This window comes from Mchenga conophoros, linkage group LG20, assembly GCF_057382185.1.
Source record: "Mchenga conophoros isolate Kocher_MC1m ecotype Shallow Benthic linkage group LG20, M_conophoros_male_GT1.1, whole genome shotgun sequence".
Classification (NCBI taxonomy): domain Eukaryota; kingdom Metazoa; phylum Chordata; class Actinopteri; order Cichliformes; family Cichlidae; genus Mchenga; species Mchenga conophoros.
In genome coordinates, this window is record NC_140545.1 from 10,720,488 (window position 1) to 10,745,164 (window position 24,677).

At 43.0% G+C, this 24,677-nt stretch overlaps 3 pseudogenes across 1 annotated transcript; all 3 read left to right on the plus strand.

The window, feature by feature from the left end:
- The first annotated feature begins 4,964 nt into the window (after nucleotides 1-4,964).
- Nucleotides 4,965-8,433, plus strand: LOC146550417 (tonsoku-like protein; annotated as a pseudogene). Its single transcript, XR_014890163.1, has 9 exons — nucleotides 4,965-5,044; nucleotides 5,178-5,334; nucleotides 5,917-6,026; nucleotides 6,115-6,426; nucleotides 6,613-6,777; nucleotides 6,876-7,051; nucleotides 7,136-7,209; nucleotides 7,339-7,472; nucleotides 7,903-8,433. The product of XR_014890163.1 is annotated as a tonsoku-like protein (transcript).
- Nucleotides 8,434-12,288: 3,855 nt separating this feature from the next.
- Nucleotides 12,289-15,737, plus strand: LOC146550418 (tonsoku-like protein; annotated as a pseudogene).
- A 3,855-nt stretch (nucleotides 15,738-19,592) lies between these two features.
- Nucleotides 19,593-23,041, plus strand: LOC146550419 (tonsoku-like protein; annotated as a pseudogene).
- Nucleotides 23,042-24,677: the final 1,636 nt, after the last annotated feature.

A 24,677-nucleotide genomic window follows, 5' to 3' on the forward strand; every position in this document is an offset into this window, starting at 1 on the left:
ATTATTGTTTTTTATGTCAAGCTTCAAGCTAGCTTCTTTATTGGGGCTTGGGACCAGCAAAAGTGACCCGAAATTTGGTCTTTAAGTCTGGTCATTAGCATGTCTGGACCCAAACTACACTGCAGGTCCCAAAGTCAAATGATCACTGAGAGTTAAAAATCTGTCTGAAGTTAGAAGTTAGCAGAGAGTTAGCTCGCTAGTTTCCGTCTAAATATAATATACCAGGTTCTGACTGAGGGATTTCTAAAACAAACTAGAAAAAATTGCATTTCCTGCGAAAATGCTGTGTGGATGCCTTACGCTGAAGATTTCTGCTGAAAAAAGCAGAAAAAGTTGAAAAAACAAAAAACATTGCCCTGAGCAAGATTCGAACCTGGCCTTTCTGATCTATAGGCGGCGTCTCACCTTACTGGACCAAACTGATTCTTACAAAGAAGAGGTGGAGAGACTGACAATTCTGGTGAAATTAGCAGAAGCTGCTTAGTATTGTGCTAATAAGAGGTGAAAAGGCTAAACATTTAGCAGAAAAGAGGTGAATCAGAAGAAGTTCTGCTGAAAAGAGGTAAAGAAGCAAAAAGATGAGTTGAAAAGAGGTGTAGAAGTGCTTGCTGAAGATGGCTGTATGTGTAATGACACACTGGAGAGTGTCAAGAAAGCAGAGCGCATGCAAGCAGGGAACATGTGTAGCAACTGTCACAGGTAGGATTCGAAACTCTGCCCCCGGGTCTCACGGCAGCTGCCCTACCCTCTGAGCCAAATGAGTTCTGGTCTCAAGCAAATATATGATGAGAGAGAAAATGTGCACTGTGGAGCAGAAGCTCAAATTAGCAGAAAAGAGGTGAAGAGGAAGAACTTTGTTGTGAAATGAGGTAAAGAAACTGAAATTTGTGCTTAAAACAAGTGAAAAAGCTGAACTCTGAAATCCTGCTAAAACAGTAGTAGAGGCTGATATTTTTCAGCTACTCACTGAGCCAAACTGGTTCTCACGTAACTGAAAAAAGGTGGAAAAGCTTAAAATTCTAATGAAAACAGCAGAAGAGGCTAAGTGCACTGTGGAGCAGGAGCTCTAATTAGCAGAAAAGAGGTGAAGAGGAATAATTTCTGCTGAAAAGAGGTAAAGAAGCAAAAAGCCGAGTTGAAAAGAAGTGCTTGCTGAAGATGGCTGTATGTGTAATGACACACTGGAGAGTGTCAAGAAAGCAGAGCGCATGCAAGCAGTGAACATGTGTAGCAGCTGTCACAGGTAGGATTCGAACCTCTGCCACCGGGTCTCACGACAGATGCCCTACCCTCTGAGCCAAATGAGTTCTGGTCACAAGCAAAGATATGATGAGAGGGAAAATGTGCACTGTGGAGCAGCAGCTCAAATTAGCAGAAAAGAGGTGAAGAGGAAGAACTTTGTTGTGAAATGAGGTAAAGAAACTGAAATTTGTGCTTAAAACAAGTGAAAAAGCTGAACTCTGAAATCCTGCTAAAACAGCAGAAGAGGCTGATATTTTTCAGCTACTCATTGAGCCAAACTGGTTCTCACGTAACTGAAAAAAGGTGGAAAAGCTTAAAATTCTAATGAAAACAGCAGAAGAGGCTGAGTGCACTGTGGAACAGAAGCTCAAATTAGCAGAAAAGAGGTGAAAACAGCAGAAGAGGGTGAGATTTGTGCTGATAAGAGGTGAAACTGCAGAACCAATCAGAGGTACTGCTTCTGTCTGCTTCATCAGGCTGTGTACTTGTATGTATTTCTGCCATAGACTGTTAACCAGAATCTGAGGTCCATATTAGAAAAGCTGCTAAAATCATTAAACTTTGCAGAATTGTAATAAATTATCAATATGAATTACCGGTCTGTGATAGTGTATAAATTTGTAGTTAAAAAAAAAACATGTGGGCCAAGGTGGAATCGAACCCACGACCTCTGGTCTGAAGAGCGGTGTCATTACCAATCGCGCCACCTCTAAGGGGGCGGGCGCTTTGAAAAAAAGGGTGATGAGGAGTCAGAATTAGATCGCGGTGAGACGCGAAAAACGCCGTTTTTTGGAGTTACAAAACGTCGTGTAACTCAAAAACTAGGTGGGATAGAAGCATAATTCTTGCACTGGGTGAATCAGCGGACTTTGGTGTACTTTGACTGCGATTTACATAGCTCTTTGTATCTCCGTCGCGGAGATATGACGAGAGAAGAAACGGCTTCATTTTCGGAATTTGAAAAATGAGAGGAGGACAGATTTCCACCCCTCAAACAAGTCTAACTCATCTCAGAACGGTAATAGGTGAGAAAATAATTCTTGAATTGTGAGTGTCAGGAGTGTCTGAAGATATACAGGGACAAGCCTCATGTCTTAACTTTGCTTCGTTAAGGAGATATGACGATTTGAAAATGCCTTCAGTTTCAGTATTTCAGCTCTGAGTTTCACAACCTCCCCATAGACTTTGAATGGGGAGTTTTTAGACCATGTGTCACTTCGAGGCAAATTGTGAAAAAAACGTAACTCTCACAATAATTATAGTGACACTGTCTTAAAGCCAGCAAAAATACCTACGTTTTGATGTATAATTTGTGGAAGTTGAGTGGAAATTGAGCGAGTAGCAAGGAGTTGTTCAGACATGAAGAGAAAATTCAGAACGGACGAGTGTGCAGTGGGAGTTAATTGCATAGCAACCATAGCAACACATGTATTTTCTGAAAAATCACAAAGTTGTAACTGAAAACTTAAAGAGTCATTACATGAAAACGGTAACAGATATGAAAAAGCTGAATCACACAGGAATAGCCCAATCATCTGAGAACGTTTTAAAGTTTGAATGGAGTTTCTAGGTGAAAGTATGAGGAAGTAGTTAAGTTTCAAAGACAAGCAAGTTTTAGCAGAATTGTAGAAGTTTCCCATTCATTTCAATGGGACAAATTAAAGGAAAAAAGTGTAATATTTTAAAAAGTATAATAGTAATAAGTACCAAAAGATATAGCAGTCGAAAGCAGAAATAGCAGAACAGTTTAGAGTTTGAATGGTAAAAATCGGCTGAAAACTGAGGGAGTAGTTAAGCGGCAAAGAAACGGAGCAACTAGAATAATAAAGGATAAAGAATAAAGAGAAACAGGATCTCAATAGTGTGGATGCCTACGGCATCCACCCAATTAAAAGGCACAGCTCTGCTATCACTTCTGACATACATGAAGACCGGAAAGTAAGCAGCAGTGATGTTTGTAGGGTTACTGAAGTTTGGCTAGCTGGTATATAGTGATGTGCTATGTGACTAGCGAAACAGCTATGTTAGCATAACATTAACACAGTGATGAAGGGGAACTTTTTTCCACTGGATAAGAATTAAGGTGAGGGTTCCCGATGGTTAGGGACAAATGCAGTGGCATGGCAGGATGCTGTAAACGGACCAAACTTCAGTCAAGAGAACAACTGAGATAATCCATCCACATACAGGTTAGTCATTAATGTGCTGCTGCATTGCCTGGGCTGTAGTTACATGGTAAGGTTTTAAAAACTGAGCTTTAAAATGAATAGTTGTAATAAAAACTGAGAGAGGCCGACAGTGATCACTTACTTTTTGTAAGGGGCTTGTTGAGATTAAATAGAACAAGTTACAAAGCATTAAAACATGTTAAAAACACAACAGCCTTATTAAACGCAGAGTAGTTTGGGCCCAGAAGTAGGATTGATCACGTCATCACTTAAAGACCGGATAGACACATGGTGGAGTTACTTTGTTGTGTTTGTGTGTGTTTTTAAGTAGTTTTAAACTTTGTGATCCACAACAGGTAACAGTAAAAGATGAACATTTTTAAGCATAATGCTGTTACCAAACTACATTAATGGCCCAAAAACAGACCATAGAAAAAACCGTGGCTATGTGAAAAAAAATGATGACAACTAGTCCTAATTCAGGCTAATTGTTTTTTTGTTTTTTTGTTTTGTTTTTTTCCGACATCCCTCCACACACACAGGCTGTGCTGGCTCACAGAAAGAGTGGGTCATCAACATTATCAGGCAGCTGGTGTTCATAGCAAGCCTCACCAGACAGCTTCAGTCCATATCGGATGTACAGGATGGAGTTAAGGCTCTGCAAGGACATCTGATTTGTAAGTTTGCTTTTTACCACACTCATCTGGGCCAAGAGTAGAGGAAACTGCCTTATCTTCTGCAGCTGGAATTCAAAACAAGTATTTGAACTCGGACACGGCCTGCAGATTAGACTGGGTTTGTTTGGTTTTTCTTTTTCGTGCTTTTCCCACTTTTCTAGCTTGTTGTGCCCTTTTTCTTTCAGGATCTGCAGTTTCCTCCCTGTCCAGTAGAGGCCTCTCTCAGAGAAAGAACAGCTTGGGGATGCAGATGATGACGATTGGAGATCAGACACACCGCCCCCACCTCTCCTTATCCATGCTTAGGTCAGAAGTGGAATGCTCTTTTGCTGTTTGTTAGTTACGGATGGAGTAACACTAACTAAGGAAATACACACAACACAGTGATTGTGAATAAGTCACTCCAAGTGTGAAAAGGTGATAGTCAGAGTGAGACTACACATGAATTATTCAGGAAATGCACACTCAGTGAGAGAATAACTATAATTCAGTGTCACTAGGGGATATAACTTGAAGATGATGTGTCTTCATTTCTGATTCATTTTGAACAGTGATGAATGTGGAAGTAAATGAGCGCGAGCTGATCAAAACGGGCGAGCTGTTTTTACATATTTCTGCAGCCTGGATGCCGTGGGCTTTGTCCAGGAGTAAAAGATGACATCGCCCATTTCGGATCTTATATATAGTTATACCTTGGTGTTTTGTAGCATCACCTGACAAACTTTTACTTTCCTGATGTTTAGACTTTCTGATCCCTCCACAGACTCTGCTTTGTCTTTCTACAAAGAGTTGACGACATTAAATACAGATGTTTTAACAGTGCTTGAATGTTTTATTTTGTTTACTCTAGCCTCCAACTCAAACTTTGGTTGCTCCTATGCCCACGTCACTTCCTCCACCAATCAGAATGAGGGTCCGGGTTCAGGAAGACGTCTTCCTGATCCCAGTTCCACAAAGGTCGGTGAAAAGTTTTAAGTTTGAGCAGTACATAAAAATAAATCCCAATCTGATTGGTATAGTGTTTTTTTGTTGTTGTTGTTGTTTTGTTTTTAATTTCTGTTTAATCGCCGGTCATTGCTCTGCATCCCAGTGAGGCCAACTCCTGCTCTGTGTCGTGGCTGTGTGAGCAGGCAGCTCAGCGTTACTACCAGAAATGTGGCCTCCTGCCTCGTCTCTCTCTGCAGAAAGAAGGCGCTCTGCTCTCCCCGCAGGACCAGCTACTGGCCGTCCTGCACACAAATGAAGAGGTGAGGTGACACTGAGGAGAGCCAGAAGTGACCATACTTGGACCACAGACAATTTAAAAGATGCTGAAGACTACCATGATTGGTTGATGAAGTCTGATCACGAGTGTTTAAGACAAATGTTGTCACCGTTGCTATCTTGGATTTAAAAAAAAAAAAACAACCCACAGTGACAAGAGGACGGCTATGACTGTGAAACAGCTTGCATGTCAGCCAGTGAGCATACTCCTTTTCTTAGGCAAAGTATGGCCCAAATTCATAAAATAGACTTTCTCATAGACACAGAGGTCTTTTCATTAAATCACTGATAGAAGGAATGGAGGTTCTAGGTCCTTCCACAATGACTTCATCTTTCTTACCCAGATGAGGCGTGCAGGTTTTAGACTGTATGATTCTGGTAAGAAGGCGAAGGGCTGATTATGTTAACAAGCTGCCTGAGAAACTACAATCTGAGAAACTGTAAAGATTAGAACCATTTCTATTACCAGACTGGATGCTGACTTGCTTTTGGAGCCAGCTTCCAGAAGACACTGAAGGAATCACAGTTTTTGGGATTGAATCCTTGGCTTCACTTTCCCGCACCAGTGCAGGATAACTGATGGGTTTGTGTTGTGGGTTCTGGCTGACGTTTGCTCGTGGGGATCTCCCTCCTCTCCCTGAGCGATACAAGAAGGCCTGTCAAAGTCTAGCAGTGGGTGAGCAACACAGAGGAAATGCATTATAAAACGGACACATGTGCATTCTTGTATTCTGTTATGAAGTACCATCTCTTTCTACCTGTAGATGAGAACAAGCGTGTCTCCCGGCTATGTGAGGTTCGGGACCGGGGTTCCTCCGTGTCAGGACTCCAAATGTCTCGGTTTGGCCGCCTCTTCCCTCAGCCCGCTCCTCCGTGCCCTAAAACTTCAGGCCAGCCTCACGGAGCTGCGAATTTCTGGAAACCGTATGTCTGACGACCTTCTCCCTGAGCTGATTGCCACAACGCTCACCATGCCTCGTCTGCAGCTGCTGGACATTTCTGCCAACTGCATTACAGGGGACGGCCTGGAGAAGGCTGTAAATGCTTTAAAGGGACAGAGTGCACCTGCATTCCCGGTAAGGGCCTCAGCTAGCCAATAGTGGCAGCTCCAGGTTTACCATCTAACCTGTATTTAAGTACCTCTGGTCTTAATAACTACCTTAGATCTTAATAACAAGCTAACCTGATTCATATCAATGATATCTGTCAGAGAGAATTGGCTCTCGTGATCATTTGCTTTTTCTGCTCATTTCCACTCAAAGTGCCTGGAGGAGCTGGACCTCAGTATGAACCCACTGGGGGACGGCGTGTCTGAGTCTCTGTCCTGTCTGCTGTCCTGCTGCCCTGTGCTAGCCAAGCGGTCTCTGCAGGTCTCACTGCTCATTTCCTTCAGCAGCATCGACTGCTGCTAGCCAGCGCACTCACAGGTGACTCTCTAACAAGCAGCTGACTGAAGCCTTAAGCTTCACTGAACTCCCATCCATAAGCAAAACTGCAACTAACTTTACATCTTCTGAACGTTCAGGCACAGGCCATTTGAAAGCAGTGTGCCTGTCCCTCAATCCCCTGGGCTCCACCGGCTTTGAGCTGGTGTTAAAGACTCTGCCCCTCCACTGCCTCACACACGTGGACCTGTCAGCTGTCTGCAGAGGGCCTGCTGATTACCCGGCACTGGAACACCTCGCCAAAGTCCTGTCACAGGTGTGCACGCAAAAATCATGCAATGTCATTTATTGTCGAAAGATATAATTGTGCAATCAGGTTAAGACTTTTGTGTTTTTGCAGGACGAGTGCTCTCTGACCCACCTCAGCCTGGCTGCAAATGGGCTGACAGACAGCAGTGTAGCTACCTTGGCGAGGTGTGTGTGTGTGTGTGTGTGAGGGCGTCATTTCTACGGCTCAGTTATTACTCATGTTAGTGGGGCTTTGCCTTTGTTTAAATTGTCACTCTTTACTGGCCTGTTGGACTTTTTCTTATTATTTCACAGGTGCCTCTCGTCGTGTCCCACACTGGTGAGTCTGAATCTGTCAGGAAATCCGTCTGTTACATCAGTGGGACTTCACAACATCCTGGCGTCTGTCAGAGAGGCCCGTCGACCACTGACACTTCTAAACCTCGAAGGTATGTCTGAACTTGGAGATACTCCATGGAGTTCCTTTTTTTTTCTAAAGCTATTCTTAGATTCACCGTTTCACACTAATTCACAATTTGGATTTCTTTGATGTTTTTATCACCTGTGCAAAGTTGTACTTGGCAACAGTTTCTTTCTTGCTATCAGTGCGTTTCCTTTTGACGCATTTCTAAGTTTGAACATTTAGTATGTATGCACAGAGGTGTTACATGATGATTACACACACAGACATTACAATATAGAAGTGTGGTTTAAAGATTTAAAAAAAAGATTAGCTGTGAATTAATTTTCCATTTTATGGAGCAGAAAACATTGCTGAACGCTAGCTAACAGGCTACATTTGGATGTCAAATATTTATAGGGGGGAAAATGGAAATTATGGATATGAAATAAAATGATTCTTTGTTGCTTAACCTGCAGGTTGTCAGGTCTCTGGCCCCTGGGAGAGTCAAGACCTGGACAGTTTGTCAGAGCTGGTCCAGGATATCCGTCTTTGCTCTCAGACCCTCAACAAGCTGGACCGACAGACCTTGAAGCAGAGCTGAGACAGGACTCAGTCACACGGACACTTTCTCGACCGAAACTCCAAGTGCCTCCTCTCTGCCACCTCTACTTGAGGGTGGCAGGTGTGTTCATAATAAATAATTAATAATGAATTATTAATTTCCTAATAATTCATAATAAAAGTGGTCATTTTTATAAACATTTTGTTTAATGAGGCTACACCAAAAAGAAACAAGATAAAAACAAAATAAAGTGACATGGCGTCCACCGACAGTCTGTGGATAGCTTGTGTTTTATGCATTTTTGTCTGCCTTATTTATACATGTAAAGCTCTGTATCTGTATAAAGAGTTTGTGTTAGTGTGTGAGAGGTTTTGTGTCACAATGGTCCTGTTTTGTAGGATTTGATTTAAAAAAACAAACATAATTAAAGTAACCAACGATGCTATACGTTGACATCGTTCTTTCACTGTAAGACAAAGCAGGCTATGGTGAATAATCACAGCGATTTTCAGCTCTGAAGAAATCTATCTAGGAGCTATGACAGTGTAAAGACACCCTGCAATTTTAAATGTGTGGCGACATTTGAATGAGGCGCGTACCAGTAGAGGGAGCCAACGCACCACGAATGGTACACAGCCACAGATGCGCTTTGTGCAATGTATTTGTGACATGCAGGAGTGTCCGCAAAGAAATGTGGATAAGTTGTAAATCAAAAGCTAAAGAGCTCATTCTTGCACTGTTTTGATCAGAACACACGTGGGAATGTTCAAGTGTTGAGAATTTGTAATTATAAAGTGAATTAGGGAACGATATTAGATACTGCCACTGGCTAGATTTCAACCTGGGTCTCTCGCTCCCAAAGCGCGTTCTCTACGCCGCGGCCTGCCCTATAATATATTTCAAGCGTTTACCACAACTGAGAGGTGAAAACTGCCGTTTCTTCGTCTTACAAAATGTTCTGTAACTCCAAAAGTACACGGACTGTCGACATCATTCTTTCACTGTAACAATCAGCAGGCTTTAATAAAAAAGGAAAAAAAAAATCAAGGCGGTTTTCAGGTCTCTAAAGAAAAATACATCTAGGAGATATGAGGAGTTGAAAACGCCTCTGTTACAGAATTTCAGCTGTCATTTTCACTCAAGTCTCCATAGACTTTGAATGTGGACATTTTTTAACTGTGTTGCTTCGAGGCCATTTGCGAGAAAACGGCAACTCCTACAATAATGACAGTGCCATTTTGTTAAAGGCAAGAAAAATACCTACATTTTGATGTATAATTTGTGTTAATGAAGGCAAAATTGAGCGTTTGTTCGGACATGAAGAAGAGATTGAGAAAGCGACAATGCATGGTGTGTTTGGCGTCCATAGCAACCATAACAACCAATATTGATTGATGGAAGAGATTTTGAGACAGGGGTAAAAAAAAAGGCAGAGAGAGCCCATTCTGTAGGCTCGCCTGTAGGCTTCTAGCAAGCATAGCAAGTGAATTTCAGAGCCAGGGATTTTTTTTTTTTTTTTTTTTTTTGTGTCCCCAGCATATGGTCCGCATGGGATTCGAACCACTGCCCTCTGTCCTCAATCTCTGCCATAGGGCCTGTCACGTTCCCATGAGCCACTCGGCGGCCGGAATGACAGGGCAAAAGTGCTATATTTAAAGTGCACACCTGCGCAGCCGCACCCCAATTTTCGGCTCTTTTTCATTAGCTGGACACCAGGCCTTATCTAGTCAGCCGTTCCAACCACATCCCTGCCAATGTGTGCCTACGTCAAGCCGCATACAAGTGTAACGCTCACAATTTTCTGCTATCACTCTAAGGCAACTTAAGTGTTAGTGACGTCACACCTATGCGCCACTGCCCTCTGTGGAGAATGGGAGAAATGTGCTTGCACCTCAACCTATGGACTCAGACGGACATTCAATCATCATCTTCCTCACTCAAGGTAACCTTATGGCTTGTAGGAACACTGCACGTGTATGATAAGACTGTAGCCGTTCAACCGGCCCTCGTAAGGTTGCTGAAGACAGTGAACACCGTGGAATTCTCAGTATCACTGTGGCCCTGGGTTTTTCCACTGTCCTGCTAAGTGCTTATGTAATTGTAACCAACATAGGAGAGAGACGTAACATCGTGGAAGAGACATAAAGTGAGTAAAAACGATCTAAATGCATTTAGAATATATTTAGAACTACAAATTACACTTTTCTTAGCAATTATTGTTTTTTATGTCAAGCTTCAAGCTAGCTTCTTTATTGGGGCTTGGGACCAGCAAAAGTGACCCGAAATTTGGTCTTTAAGTCTGGTCATTAGCATGTCTGGACCCAAACTACACTGCAGGTCCCAAAGTCAAATGATCACTGAGAGTTAAAAATCTGTCTGAAGTTAGAAGTTAGCAGAGAGTTAGCTCACTAGTTTCCGTCTAAATATAATATACCAGGTTCTGACTGAGGGATTTCTAAAACAAATTAAAAGGCACAGCTCTGCTATCACTTCTGACATACATGAAGACAGGAAAGTAAGCAGCAGTGATGTTTGTAGGGTTACTGAAGTTTGGCTTGCTGGTATATAGTGATGTGCTATGTGACTAGCGAAACAGCTATGTTAGCATAACATTAACACAGTGATGAAGGGGAACTTTTTTCCACTGGATAAGAATTAAGGTGAGGGTTCCCGATGGTTAGGGACAAATGCAGTGGCATGGCAGGATGCTGTAAACGGACCAAACTTCAGTCAAGAGAACAACTGAGATAATCCATCCACATACAGGTTAGTCATTAATGTGCTGCTGCATTGCCTGGGCTGTAGTTACATGGTAAGGTTTTAAAAACTGAGCTTTAAAATGAATAGTTGTAATAAAAACTGAGAGAGGCCGACAGTGATCACTTACTTTTTGTAAGGGGCTTGTTGAGATTAAATAGAACAAGTTACAAAGCATTAAAACATGTTAAAAACACAACAGCCTTATTAAACGCAGAGTAGTTTGGGCCCAGAAGTAGGATTGATCACGTCATCACTTAAAGACCGGATAGACACATGGTGGAGTTACTTTGTTGTGTTTGTGTGTGTTTTTAAGTAGTTTTAAACTTTGTGATCCACAACAGGTAACAGTAAAAGATGAACATTTTTAAGCATAATGCTGTTACCAAACTACATTAATGGCCCAAAAACAGACCATAGAAAAAACCGTGGCTATGTGAAAAAAAATGATGACAACTAGTCCTAATTCAGGCTAATTGTTTTTTTGTTTTTTTGTTTTGTTTTTTTCCCGACATCCCTCCACACACACAGGCTGTGCTGGCTCACAGAAAGAGTGGGTCATCAACATTATCAGGCAGCTGGTGTTCATAGCAAGCCTCACCAGACAGCTTCAGTCCATATCGGATGTACAGGATGGAGTTAAGGCTCTGCAAGGACATCTGATTTGTAAGTTTGCTTTTTACCACACTCATCTGGGCCAAGAGTAGAGGAAACTGCCTTATCTTCTGCAGCTGGAATTCAAAACAAGTATTTGAACTCGGACACGGCCTGCAGATTAGACTGGGTTTGTTTGGTTTTTCTTTTTCGTGCTTTTCCCACTTTTCTAGCTTGTTGTGCCCTTTTTCTTTCAGGATCTGCAGTTTCCTCCCTGTCCAGTAGAGGCCTCTCTCAGAGAAAGAACAGCTTGGGGATGCAGATGATGACGATTGGAGATCAGACACACCGCCCCCACCTCTCCTTATCCATGCTTAGGTCAGAAGTGGAATGCTCTTTTGCTGTTTGTTAGTTACGGATGGAGTAACACTAACTAAGGAAATACACACAACACAGTGATTGTGAATAAGTCACTCCAAGTGTGAAAAGGTGATAGTCAGAGTGAGACTACACATGAATTATTCAGGAAATGCACACTCAGTGAGAGAATAACTATAATTCAGTGTCACTAGGGGATATAACTTGAAGATGATGTGTCTTCATTTCTGATTCATTTTGAACAGTGATGAATGTGGAAGTAAATGAGCGCGAGCTGATCAAAACGGGCGAGCTGTTTTTACATATTTCTGCAGCCTGGATGCCGTGGGCTTTGTCCAGGAGTAAAAGATGACATCGCCCATTTCGGATCTTATATATAGTTATACCTTGGTGTTTTGTAGCATCACCTGACAAACTTTTACTTTCCTGATGTTTAGACTTTCTGATCCCTCCACAGACTCTGCTTTGTCTTTCTACAAAGAGTTGACGACATTAAATACAGATGTTTTAACAGTGCTTGAATGTTTTATTTTGTTTACTCTAGCCTCCAACTCAAACTTTGGTTGCTCCTATGCCCACGTCACTTCCTCCACCAATCAGAATGAGGGTCCGGGTTCAGGAAGACGTCTTCCTGATCCCAGTTCCACAAAGGTCGGTGAAAAGTTTTAAGTTTGAGCAGTACATAAAAATAAATCCCAATCTGATTGGTATAGTGTTTTTTTGTTGTTGTTGTTGTTTTGTTTTTAATTTCTGTTTAATCGCCGGTCATTGCTCTGCATCCCAGTGAGGCCAACTCCTGCTCTGTGTCGTGGCTGTGTGAGCAGGCAGCTCAGCGTTACTACCAGAAATGTGGCCTCCTGCCTCGTCTCTCTCTGCAGAAAGAAGGCGCTCTGCTCTCCCCGCAGGACCAGCTACTGGCCGTCCTGCACACAAATGAAGAGGTGAGGTGACACTGAGGAGAGCCAGACGTGACCATACTTGGACCACAGACAATTTAAAAGATGCTGAAGACTACCATGATTGGTTGATGAAGTCTGATCACGAGTGTTTAAGACAAATGTTGTCACCGTTGCTATCTTGGATTTAAAAAAAAAAAAAACAACCCACAGTGACAAGAGGACGGCTATGACTGTGAAACAGCTTGCATGTCAGCCAGTGAGCATACTCCTTTTCTTAGGCAAAGTATGGCCCAAATTCATAAAATAGACTTTCTCATAGACACAGAGGTCTTTTCATTAAATCACTGATAGAAGGAATGGAGGTTCTAGGTCCTTCCACAATGACTTCATCTTTCTTACCCAGATGAGGCGTGCAGGTTTTAGACTGTATGATTCTGGTAAGAAGGTGAAGGGCTGATTATGTTAACAAGCTGCCTGAGAAACTACAATCTGAGAAACTGTAAAGATTAGAACCATTTCTATTACCAGACTGGATGCTGACTTGCTTTTGGAGCCAGCTTCCAGAAGACACTGAAGGAATCACAGTTTTTGGGATTGAATCCTTGGCTTCACTTTCCCGCACCAGTGCAGGATAACTGATGGGTTTGTGTTGTGGGTTCTGGCTGACGTTTGCTCGTGGGGATCTCCCTCCTCTCCCTGAGCGATACAAGAAGGCCTGTCAAAGTCTAGCAGTGGGTGAGCAACACAGAGGAAATGCATTATAAAACGGACACATGTGCATTCTTGTATTCTGTTATGAAGTACCATCTCTTTCTACCTGTAGATGAGAACAAGCGTGTCTCCCGGCTATGTGAGGTTCGGGACCGGGGTTCCTCCGTGTCAGGACTCCAAGTGTCTCGGTTTGGCCGCCTCTTCCCTCAGCCCGCTCCTCCGTGCCCTAAAACTTCAGGCCAGCCTCACGGAGCTGCGAATTTCTGGAAACCGTATGTCTGACGACCTTCTCCCTGAGCTGATTGCCACAACGCTCACCATGCCTCGTCTGCAGCTGCTGGACATTTCTGCCAACTGCATTACAGGGGACGGCCTGGAGAAGGCTGTAAATGCTTTAAAGGGACAGAGTGCACCTCAGCTAGCCAATAGTGGCAGCTCCAGGTTTACCATCTAACCTGTATTTAAGTACCTCTGGTCTTAATAACTACCTTAGATCTTAATAACAAGCTAACCTGATTCATATCAATGATATCTGTCAGAGAGAATTGGCTCTCGTGATCATTTGCTTTTTCTGCTCGTTTCCACTCAAAGTGCCTGGAGGAGCTGGACCTCAGTATGAACCCACTGGGGGACGGCGTGTCTGAGTCTCTGTCCTGTCTGCTGTCCTGCTGCCCTGTGCTAGCCAAGCGGTCTCTGCAGGTCTCACTGCTCATTTCCTTCAGCAGCATCGACTGCTGCTAGCCAGCGCGCTCACAGGTGACTCTAACAAGCAGCTGACTGAAGCCTTAAGCTTCACTGAACTCCCATCCATAAGCAAAACTGCAACTAACTTTACATCTTCTGAACGTTCAGGCACAGGCCATTTGAAAGCAGTGTGCCTGTCCCTCAATCCCCTGGGCTCCACCGACTTTGAGCTGGTGTTAAAGACTCTGCCCCTCCACTGCCTCACACACGTGGACCTGTCAGCTGTCTGCAGAGGGCCTGCTGATTACCCGGCACTGGAACACCTCGCCAAAGTCCTGTCACAGGTGTGCACGCAAAAATCATGCAATGTCATTTATTGTCGAAAGATATAATTGTGCAATCAGGTTAAGACTTTTGTGTTTTTGCAGGACGAGTGCTCTCTGACCCACCTCAGCCTGGCTGCAAATGGGCTGACAGACAGCAGTGTAGCTACCTTGGCGAGGTGTGTGTGTGTGTGTGTGTGAGGGCGTCATTTCTACGGCTCAGTTATTACTCATGTTAGTGGGGCTTTGCCTTTGTTTAAATTGTCACTCTTTACTGGCCTGTTGGACTTTTTCTTATTATTTCACAGGTGCCTCTCGTCGTGTCCCACACTGGTGAGTCTGAATCTGTCAGGAAATCCGTCTGTTACATCAGTGGGACTTCACAACATCCTGGCGTCTGTCAGAGAGGCCCGTCGACCACTGACACTTCTAAACCTCGAAGGTATGTCTGAACTTGGAGATACTCCATGGAGTTCCTTTTTTTTTCTAAAGCTATTCTTAGATTCACCGTTTCACACTAATTCACAATTTGGATTTCTTTGATGTTTTTATCACCTGTGCAAAGTTGTACTTGGCAACAGTTTCTTTCTTGCTATCAGTGCGTTTCCTTTTGACGCATTTCTAAGTTTGAACATTTAGTATGTATGCACAGAGGTGTTACATGATGATTACACACACAGACATTACAATATAGAAGTGTGGTTTAAAGATTAAAAAAAAAGATTAGCTGTGAATTAATTTTCCATTTTATGGAGCAGAAAACATTGCTGAATGCTAGCTAACAGGCTACATTTGGATGTCAAATATTTATAGGGGGGAAAATGGAAATTATGGATATGAAATAAAATGATTCTTTGTTGCTTAACCTGCAGGTTGTCAGGTCTCTGGCCCCTGGGAGAGTCAAGACCTGGACAGTTTGTCAGAGCTGGTCCAGGATATCCGTCTTTGCTCTCAGACCCTCAACAAGCTGGACCGACAGACCTTGAAGCAGAGCTGGGACAGGACTCAGTCACACGGACACTTTCTCGACCGAAACTCCAAGTGCCTCCTCTCTGCCACCTCTACTTGAGGGTGGCAGGTGTGTTCATAATAAATAATTAATAATGAATTATTAATTTCCTAATAATTCATAATAAAAGTGGTCATTTTTATAAACATTTTGTTTAATGAGGCTACACCAAAAAGAAACAAGATAAAAACAAAATAAAGTGACATGGCGTCCACCGACAGTCTGTGGATAGCTTGTGTTTTATGCATTTTTGTCTGCCTTATTTATACATGTAAAGCTCTGTATCTGTATAAAGAGTTTGTGTTAGTGTGTGAGAGGTTTTGTGTCACAATGGTCCTGTTTTGTAGGATTTGATTTAAAAAAACAAACATAATTAAAGTAACCAACGATGCTATACGTTGACATCGTTCTTTCACTGTAAGACAAAGCAGGCTATGGTGAATAATCACAGCGATTTTCAGCTCTGAAGAAATCTATCTAGGAGCTATGACAGTGTAAAGACACCCTGCAATTTTAAATGTGTGGCGACATTTGAATGAGGCGCGTACCAGTAGAGGGAGCCAACGCACCACGAATGGTACACAGCCACAGATGCGCTTTGTGCAATGTATTTGTGACATGCAGGAGTGTCCGCAAAGAAATGTGGATAAGTTGTAAATCAAAAGCTAAAGAGCTCATTCTTGCACTGTTTTGATCAGAACACACGTGGGAATGTTCAAGTGTTGAGAATTTGTAATTATAAAGTGAATTAGGGAACGATATTAGATACTGCCACTGGCTAGATTTCAACCTGGGTCTCTCGCTCCCAAAGCGCGTTCTCTACGCCGCGGCCTGCCCTATAATATATTTCAAGCGTTTACCACAACTGAGAGGTGAAAACTGCCGTTTCTTCGTCTTACAAAATGTTCTGTAACTCCAAAAGTACACGGACTGTCGACATCATTCTTTCACTGTAACAATCAGCAGGCTTTAATAAAAAAGGGAAAAAAAAATCAAGGCGGTTTTCAGGTCTCTAAAGAAAAATACATCTAGGAGATATGAGGAGTTGAAAACGCCTCTGTTACAGAATTTCAGCTGTCATTTTCACTCAAGTCTCCATAGACTTTGAATGTGGACATTTTTTTACTGTGTTGCTTCGAGGCCATTTGCGAGAAAACGGCAACTCCTACAATAATGACAGTGCCATTTTGTTAAAGGCAAGAAAAATACCTACATTTTGATGTATAATTTGTGTTAATGAAGGCAAAATTGAGCGTTTGTTCGGACATGAAGAAGAGATTGAGAAAGCGACAATGCATGGTGTGTTTGGCGTCCATAGCAACCATAACAACCAATATTGATTGATGGAAGAGATTTTGAGACAGGGGTAAAAAAAAAGGCAGAGAGAGCCCATTCTGTAGGCTCGCCTGTAGGCTTCTAGCAAGCATAGCAAGTGAATTTCAGAGCCAGGGATTTTTTTTTTTTTTTTTTTTTTGTGTCCCCAGCATATGGTCCGCATGGGATTCGAACCACTGCCCTCTGTCCTCAATCTCTGCCATAGGGCCTGTCACGTTCCCATGAGCCACTCGGCGGCCCGGAATGACAGGGCAAAAGTGCTATATTTAAAGTGCACACCTGCGCAGCCGCACCCCAATTTTCGGCTCTTTTTCATTAGCTGGACACCAGGCCTTATCTAGTCAGCCGTTCCAACCACATCCCTGCCAATGTGTGCCTACGTCAAGCCGCATACAAGTGTAACGCTCACAATTTTCTGCTATCACTCTAAGGCAACTTAAGTGTTAGTGACGTCACACCTATGCGCCACTGCCCTCTGTGGAGAATGGGAGAAATGTGCTTGCACCTCAACCTATGGACTCAGACGGACATTCAATCATCATCTTCCTCACTCAAGGTAACCTTATGGCTTGTAGGAACACTGCACGTGTATGATAAGACTGTAGCCGTTCAACCGGCCCTCGTAAGGTTGCTGAAGACAGTGAACACCGTGGAATTCTCAGTATCACTGTGGCCCTGGGTTTTTCCACTGTCCTGCTAAGTGCTTATGTAATTGTAACCAACATAGGAGAGAGACGTAACATCGTGGAAGAGACATAAAGTGAGTAAAAACGATCTAAATGCATTTAGAATATATTTAGAACTACAAATTACACTTTTCTTAGCAATTATTGTTTTTTATGTCAAGCTTCAAGCTAGCTTCTTTATTGGGGCTTGGGACCAGCAAAAGTGACCCGAAATTTGGTCTTTAAGTCTGGTCATTAGCATGTCTGGACCCAAACTACACTGCAGGTCCCAAAGTCAAATGATCACTGAGAGTTAAAAATCTGTCTGAAGTTAGAAGTTAGCAGAGAGTTAGCTCACTAGTTTCCGTCTAAATATAATATACCAGGTTCTGACTGAGGGATTTCTAAAACAAATTAAAAGGCACAGCTCTGCTATCACTTCTGACATACATGAAGACAGGAAAGTAAGCAGCAGTGATGTTTGTAGGGTTACTGAAGTTTGGCTTGCTGGTATATAGTGATGTGCTATGTGACTAGCGAAACAGCTATGTTAGCATAACATTAACACAGTGATGAAGGGGAACTTTTTTCCACTGGATAAGAATTAAGGTGAGGGTTCCCGATGGTTAGGGACAAATGCAGTGGCATGGCAGGATGCTGTAAACGGACCAAACTTCAGTCAAGAGAACAACTGAGATAATCCATCCACATACAGGTTAGTCATTAATGTGCTGCTGCATTGCCTGGGCTGTAGTTACATGGTAAGGTTTTAAAAACTGAGCTTTAAAATGAATAGTTGTAATAAAAACTGAGAGAGGCCGACAGTGATCACTTACTTTTTGTAAGGGGCTTGTTGAGATTAAATAGAACAAGTTACAAAGCATTAAAACATGTTAAAAACACAACAGCCTTATTAAACGCAGAGTAGTTTGGGCCCAGAAGTAGGATTGATCACGTCATCACTTAAAGACCGGATAGACACATGGTGGAGTTACTTTGTTGTGTTTGTGTGTGTTTTTAAGTAGTTTTAAACTTTGTGATCCACAACAGGTAACAGTAAAAGATGAACATTTTTAAGCATAATGCTGTTACCAAACTACATTAATGGCCCAAAAACAGACCATAGAAAAAACCGTGGCTATGTGAAAAAAAATGATGACAACTAGTCCTAATTCAGGCTAATTGTTTTTTTGTTTTTTTGTTTTGTTTTTTTCCCGACATCCCTCCACACACACAGGCTGTGCTGGCTCACAGAAAGAGTGGGTCATCAACATTATCAGGCAGCTGGTGTTCATAGCAAGCCTCACCAGACAGCTTCAGTCCATATCGGATGTACAGGATGGAGTTAAGGCTCTGCAAGGACATCTGATTTGTAAGTTTGCTTTTTACCACACTCATCTGGGCCAAGAGTAGAGGAAACTGCCTTATCTTCTGCAGCTGGAATTCAAAACAAGTATTTGAACTCGGACACGGCCTGCAGATTAGACTGGGTTTGTTTGGTTTTTCTTTTTCGTGCTTTTCCCACTTTTCTAGCTTGTTGTGCCCTTTTTCTTTCAGGATCTGCAGTTTCCTCCCTGTCCAGTAGAGGCCTCTCTCAGAGAAAGAACAGCTTGGGGATGCAGATGATGACGATTGGAGATCAGACACACCGCCCCCACCTCTCCTTATCCATGCTTAGGTCAGAAGTGGAATGCTCTTTTGCTGTTTGTTAGTTACGGATGGAGTAACACTAACTAAGGAAATACACACAACACAGTGATTGTGAATAAGTCACTCCAAGTGTGAAAAGGTGATAGTCAGAGTGAGACTACACATGAATTATTCAGGAAATGCACACTCAGTGAGAGAATAACTATAATTCAGTGTCACTAGGGGATATAACTTGAAGATGATGTGTCTTCATTTCTGATTCATTTTGAACAGTGATGAATGTGGAAGTAAATGAGCGCGAGCTGATCAAAACGGGCGAGCTGTTTTTACATATTTCTGCAGCCTGGATGCCGTGGGCTTTGTCCAGGAGTAAAAGATGACATCGCCCATTTCGGATCTTATATATAGTTATACCTTGGTGTTTTGTAGCATCACCTGACAAACTTTTACTTTCCTGATGTTTAGACTTTCTGATCCCTCCACAGACTCTGCTTTGTCTTTCTACAAAGAGTTGACGACATTAAATACAGATGTTTTAACAGTGCTTGAATGTTTTATTTTGTTTACTCTAGCCTCCAACTCAAACTTTGGTTGCTCCTATGCCCACGTCACTTCCTCCACCAATCAGAATGAGGGTCCGGGTTCAGGAAGACGTCTTCCTGATCCCAGTTCCACAAAGGTCGGTGAAAAGTTTTAAGTTTGAGCAGTACATAAAAATAAATCCCAATCTGATTGGTATAGTGTTTTTTTGTTGTTGTTGTTGTTTTGTTTTTAATTTCTGTTTAATCGCCGGTCATTGCTCTGCATCCCAGTGAGGCCAACTCCTGCTCTGTGTCGTGGCTGTGTGAGCAGGCAGCTCAGCGTTACTACCAGAAATGTGGCCTCCTGCCTCGTCTCTCTCTGCAGAAAGAAGGCGCTCTGCTCTCCCCGCAGGACCAGCTACTGGCCGTCCTGCACACAAATGAAGAGGTGAGGTGACACTGAGGAGAGCCAGACGTGACCATACTTGGACCACAGACAATTTAAAAGATGCTGAAGACTACCATGATTGGTTGATGAAGTCTGATCACGAGTGTTTAAGACAAATGTTGTCACCGTTGCTATCTTGGATTTAAAAAAAAAAAAAACAACCCACAGTGACAAGAGGACGGCTATGACTGTGAAACAGCTTGCATGTCAGCCAGTGAGCATACTCCTTTTCTTAGGCAAAGTATGGCCCAAATTCATAAAATAGACTTTCTCATAGACACAGAGGTCTTTTCATTAAATCACTGATAGAAGGAATGGAGGTTCTAGGTCCTTCCACAATGACTTCATCTTTCTTACCCAGATGAGGCGTGCAGGTTTTAGACTGTATGATTCTGGTAAGAAGGTGAAGGGCTGATTATGTTAACAAGCTGCCTGAGAAACTACAATCTGAGAAACTGTAAAGATTAGAACCATTTCTATTACCAGACTGGATGCTGACTTGCTTTTGGAGCCAGCTTCCAGAAGACACTGAAGGAATCACAGTTTTTGGGATTGAATCCTTGGCTTCACTTTCCCGCACCAGTGCAGGATAACTGATGGGTTTGTGTTGTGGGTTCTGGCTGACGTTTGCTCGTGGGGATCTCCCTCCTCTCCCTGAGCGATACAAGAAGGCCTGTCAAAGTCTAGCAGTGGGTGAGCAACACAGAGGAAATGCATTATAAAACGGACACATGTGCATTCTTGTATTCTGTTATGAAGTACCATCTCTTTCTACCTGTAGATGAGAACAAGCGTGTCTCCCGGCTATGTGAGGTTCGGGACCGGGGTTCCTCCGTGTCAGGACTCCAAGTGTCTCGGTTTGGCCGCCTCTTCCCTCAGCCCGCTCCTCCGTGCCCTAAAACTTCAGGCCAGCCTCACGGAGCTGCGAATTTCTGGAAACCGTATGTCTGACGACCTTCTCCCTGAGCTGATTGCCACAACGCTCACCATGCCTCGTCTGCAGCTGCTGGACATTTCTGCCAACTGCATTACAGGGGACGGCCTGGAGAAGGCTGTAAATGCTTTAAAGGGACAGAGTGCACCTCAGCTAGCCAATAGTGGCAGCTCCAGGTTTACCATCTAACCTGTATTTAAGTACCTCTGGTCTTAATAACTACCTTAGATCTTAATAACAAGCTAACCTGATTCATATCAATGATATCTGTCAGAGAGAATTGGCTCTCGTGATCATTTGCTTTTTCTGCTCGTTTCCACTCAAAGTGCCTGGAGGAGCTGGACCTCAGTATGAACCCACTGGGGGACGGCGTGTCTGAGTCTCTGTCCTGTCTGCTGTCCTGCTGCCCTGTGCTAGCCAAGCGGTCTCTGCAGGTCTCACTGCTCATTTCCTTCAGCAGCATCGACTGCTGCTAGCCAGCGCGCTCACAGGTGACTCTAACAAGCAGCTGACTGAAGCCTTAAGCTTCACTGAACTCCCATCCATAAGCAAAACTGCAACTAACTTTACATCTTCTGAACGTTCAGGCACAGGCCATTTGAAAGCAGTGTGCCTGTCCCTCAATCCCCTGGGCTCCACCGACTTTGAGCTGGTGTTAAAGACTCTGCCCCTCCACTGCCTCACACACGTGGACCTGTCAGCTGTCTGCAGAGGGCCTGCTGATTACCCGGCACTGGAACACCTCGCCAAAGTCCTGTCACAGGTGTGCACGCAAAAATCATGCAATGTCATTTATTGTCGAAAGATATAATTGTGCAATCAGGTTAAGACTTTTGTGTTTTTGCAGGACGAGTGCTCTCTGACCCACCTCAGCCTGGCTGCAAATGGGCTGACAGACAGCAGTGTAGCTACCTTGGCGAGGTGTGTGTGTGTGTGTGTGTGAGGGCGTCATTTCTACGGCTCAGTTATTACTCATGTTAGTGGGGCTTTGCCTTTGTTTAAATTGTCACTCTTTACTGGCCTGTTGGACTTTTTCTTATTATTTCACAGGTGCCTCTCGTCGTGTCCCACACTGGTGAGTCTGAATCTGTCAGGAAATCCGTCTGTTACATCAGTGGGACTTCACAACATCCTGGCGTCTGTCAGAGAGGCCCGTCGACCACTGACACTTCTAAACCTCGAAGGTATGTCTGAACTTGGAGATACTCCATGGAGTTCCTTTTTTTTTCTAAAGCTATTCTTAGATTCACCGTTTCACACTAATTCACAATTTGGATTTCTTTGATGTTTTTATCACCTGTGCAAAGTTGTACTTGGCAACAGTTTCTTTCTTGCTATCAGTGCGTTTCCTTTTGACGCATTTCTAAGTTTGAACATTTAGTATGTATGCACAGAGGTGTTACATGATGATTACACACACAGACATTACAATATAGAAGTGTGGTTTAAAGATTAAAAAAAAAGATTAGCTGTGAATTAATTTTCCATTTTATGGAGCAGAAAACATTGCTGAATGCTAGCTAACAGGCTACATTTGGATGTCAAATATTTATAGGGGGGAAAATGGAAATTATGGATATGAAATAAAATGATTCTTTGTTGCTTAACCTGCAGGTTGTCAGGTCTCTGGCCCCTGGGAGAGTCAAGACCTGGACAGTTTGTCAGAGCTGGTCCAGGATATCCGTCTTTGCTCTCAGACCCTCAACAAGCTGGACCGACAGACCTTGAAGCAGAGCTGGGACAGGACTCAGTCACACGGACACTTTCTCGACCGAAACTCCAAGTGCCTCCTCTCTGCCACCTCTACTTGAGGGTGGCAGGTGTGTTCATAATAAATAATTAATAATGAATTATTAATTTCCTAATAATTCATAATAAAAGTGGTCATTTTTATAAACATTTTGTTTAATGAGGCTACACCAAAAAGAAACAAGATAAAAACAAAATAAAGTGACATGGCGTCCACCGACAGTCTGTGGATAGCTTGTGTTTTATGCATTTTTGTCTGCCTTATTTATACATGTAAAGCTCTGTATCTGTATAAAGAGTTTGTGTTAGTGTGTGAGAGGTTTTGTGTCACAATGGTCCTGTTTTGTAGGATTTGATTTAAAAAAACAAACATAATTAAAGTAACCAACGATGCTATACGTTGACATCGTTCTTTCACTGTAAGACAAAGCAGGCTATGGTGAATAATCACAGCGATTTTCAGCTCTGAAGAAATCTATCTAGGAGCTATGACAGTGTAAAGACACCCTGCAATTTTAAATGTGTGGCGACATTTGAATGAGGCGCGTACCAGTAGAGGGAGCCAACGCACCACGAATGGTACACAGCCACAGATGCGCTTTGTGCAATGTATTTGTGACATGCAGGAGTGTCCGCAAAGAAATGTGGATAAGTTGTAAATCAAAAGCTAAAGAGCTCATTCTTGCACTGTTTTGATCAGAACACACGTGGGAATGTTCAAGTGTTGAGAATTTGTAATTATAAAGTGAATTAGGGAACGATATTAGATACTGCCACTGGCTAGATTTCAACCTGGGTCTCTCGCTCCCAAAGCGCGTTCTCTACGCCGCGGCCTGCCCTATAATATATTTCAAGCGTTTACCACAACTGAGAGGTGAAAACTGCCGTTTCTTCGTCTTACAAAATGTTCTGTAACTCCAAAAGTACACGGACTGTCGACATCATTCTTTCACTGTAACAATCAGCAGGCTTTAATAAAAAAGGGAAAAAAAAATCAAGGCGGTTTTCAGGTCTCTAAAGAAAAATACATCTAGGAGATATGAGGAGTTGAAAACGCCTCTGTTACAGAATTTCAGCTGTCATTTTCACTCAAGTCTCCATAGACTTTGAATGTGGACATTTTTTTACTGTGTTGCTTCGAGGCCATTTGCGAGAAAACGGCAACTCCTACAATAATGACAGTGCCATTTTGTTAAAGGCAAGAAAAATACCTACATTTTGATGTATAATTTGTGTTAATGAAGGCAAAATTGAGCGTTTGTTCGGACATGAAGAAGAGATTGAGAAAGCGACAATGCATGGTGTGTTTGGCGTCCATAGCAACCATAACAACCAATATTGATTGATGGAAGAGATTTTGAGACAGGGGTAAAAAAAAAGGCAGAGAGAGCCCATTCTGTAGGCTTCTAGCAAGCATAGCAAGTGAATTTCAGAGCCAGGGATTTTTTTTTTTTTTTTTTTTTTGTGTCCCCAGCATATGGTCCGCATGGGATTCGAACCACTGCCCTCTGTCCTCAATCTCTGCCATAGGGCCTGTCACGTTCCCATGAGCCACTCGGCGGCCCGGAATGACAGGGCAAAAGTGCTATATTTAAAGTGCACACCTGCGCAGCCGCACCCCAATTTTCGGCTCTTTTTCATTAGCTGGACACCAGGCCTTATCTAGTCAGCCGTTCCAACCACATCCCTGCCAATGTGTGCCTACGTCAAGCCGCATACAAGTGTAACGCTCACAATTTTCTGCTATCACTCTAAGGCAACTTAAGTGTTAGTGACGTCACACCTATGCGCCACTGCCCTCTGTGGAGAATGGGAGAAATGTGCTTGCACCTCAACCTATGGACTCAGACGGACATTCAATCATCATCTTCCTCACTCAAGGTAACCTTATGGCTTGTAGGAACACTGCACGTGTATGATAAGACTGTAGCCGTTCAACCGGCCCTCGTAAGGTTGCTGAAGACAGTGAACACCGTGGAATTCTCAGTATCACTGTGGCCCTGGGTTTTTCCACTGTCCTGCTAAGTGCTTA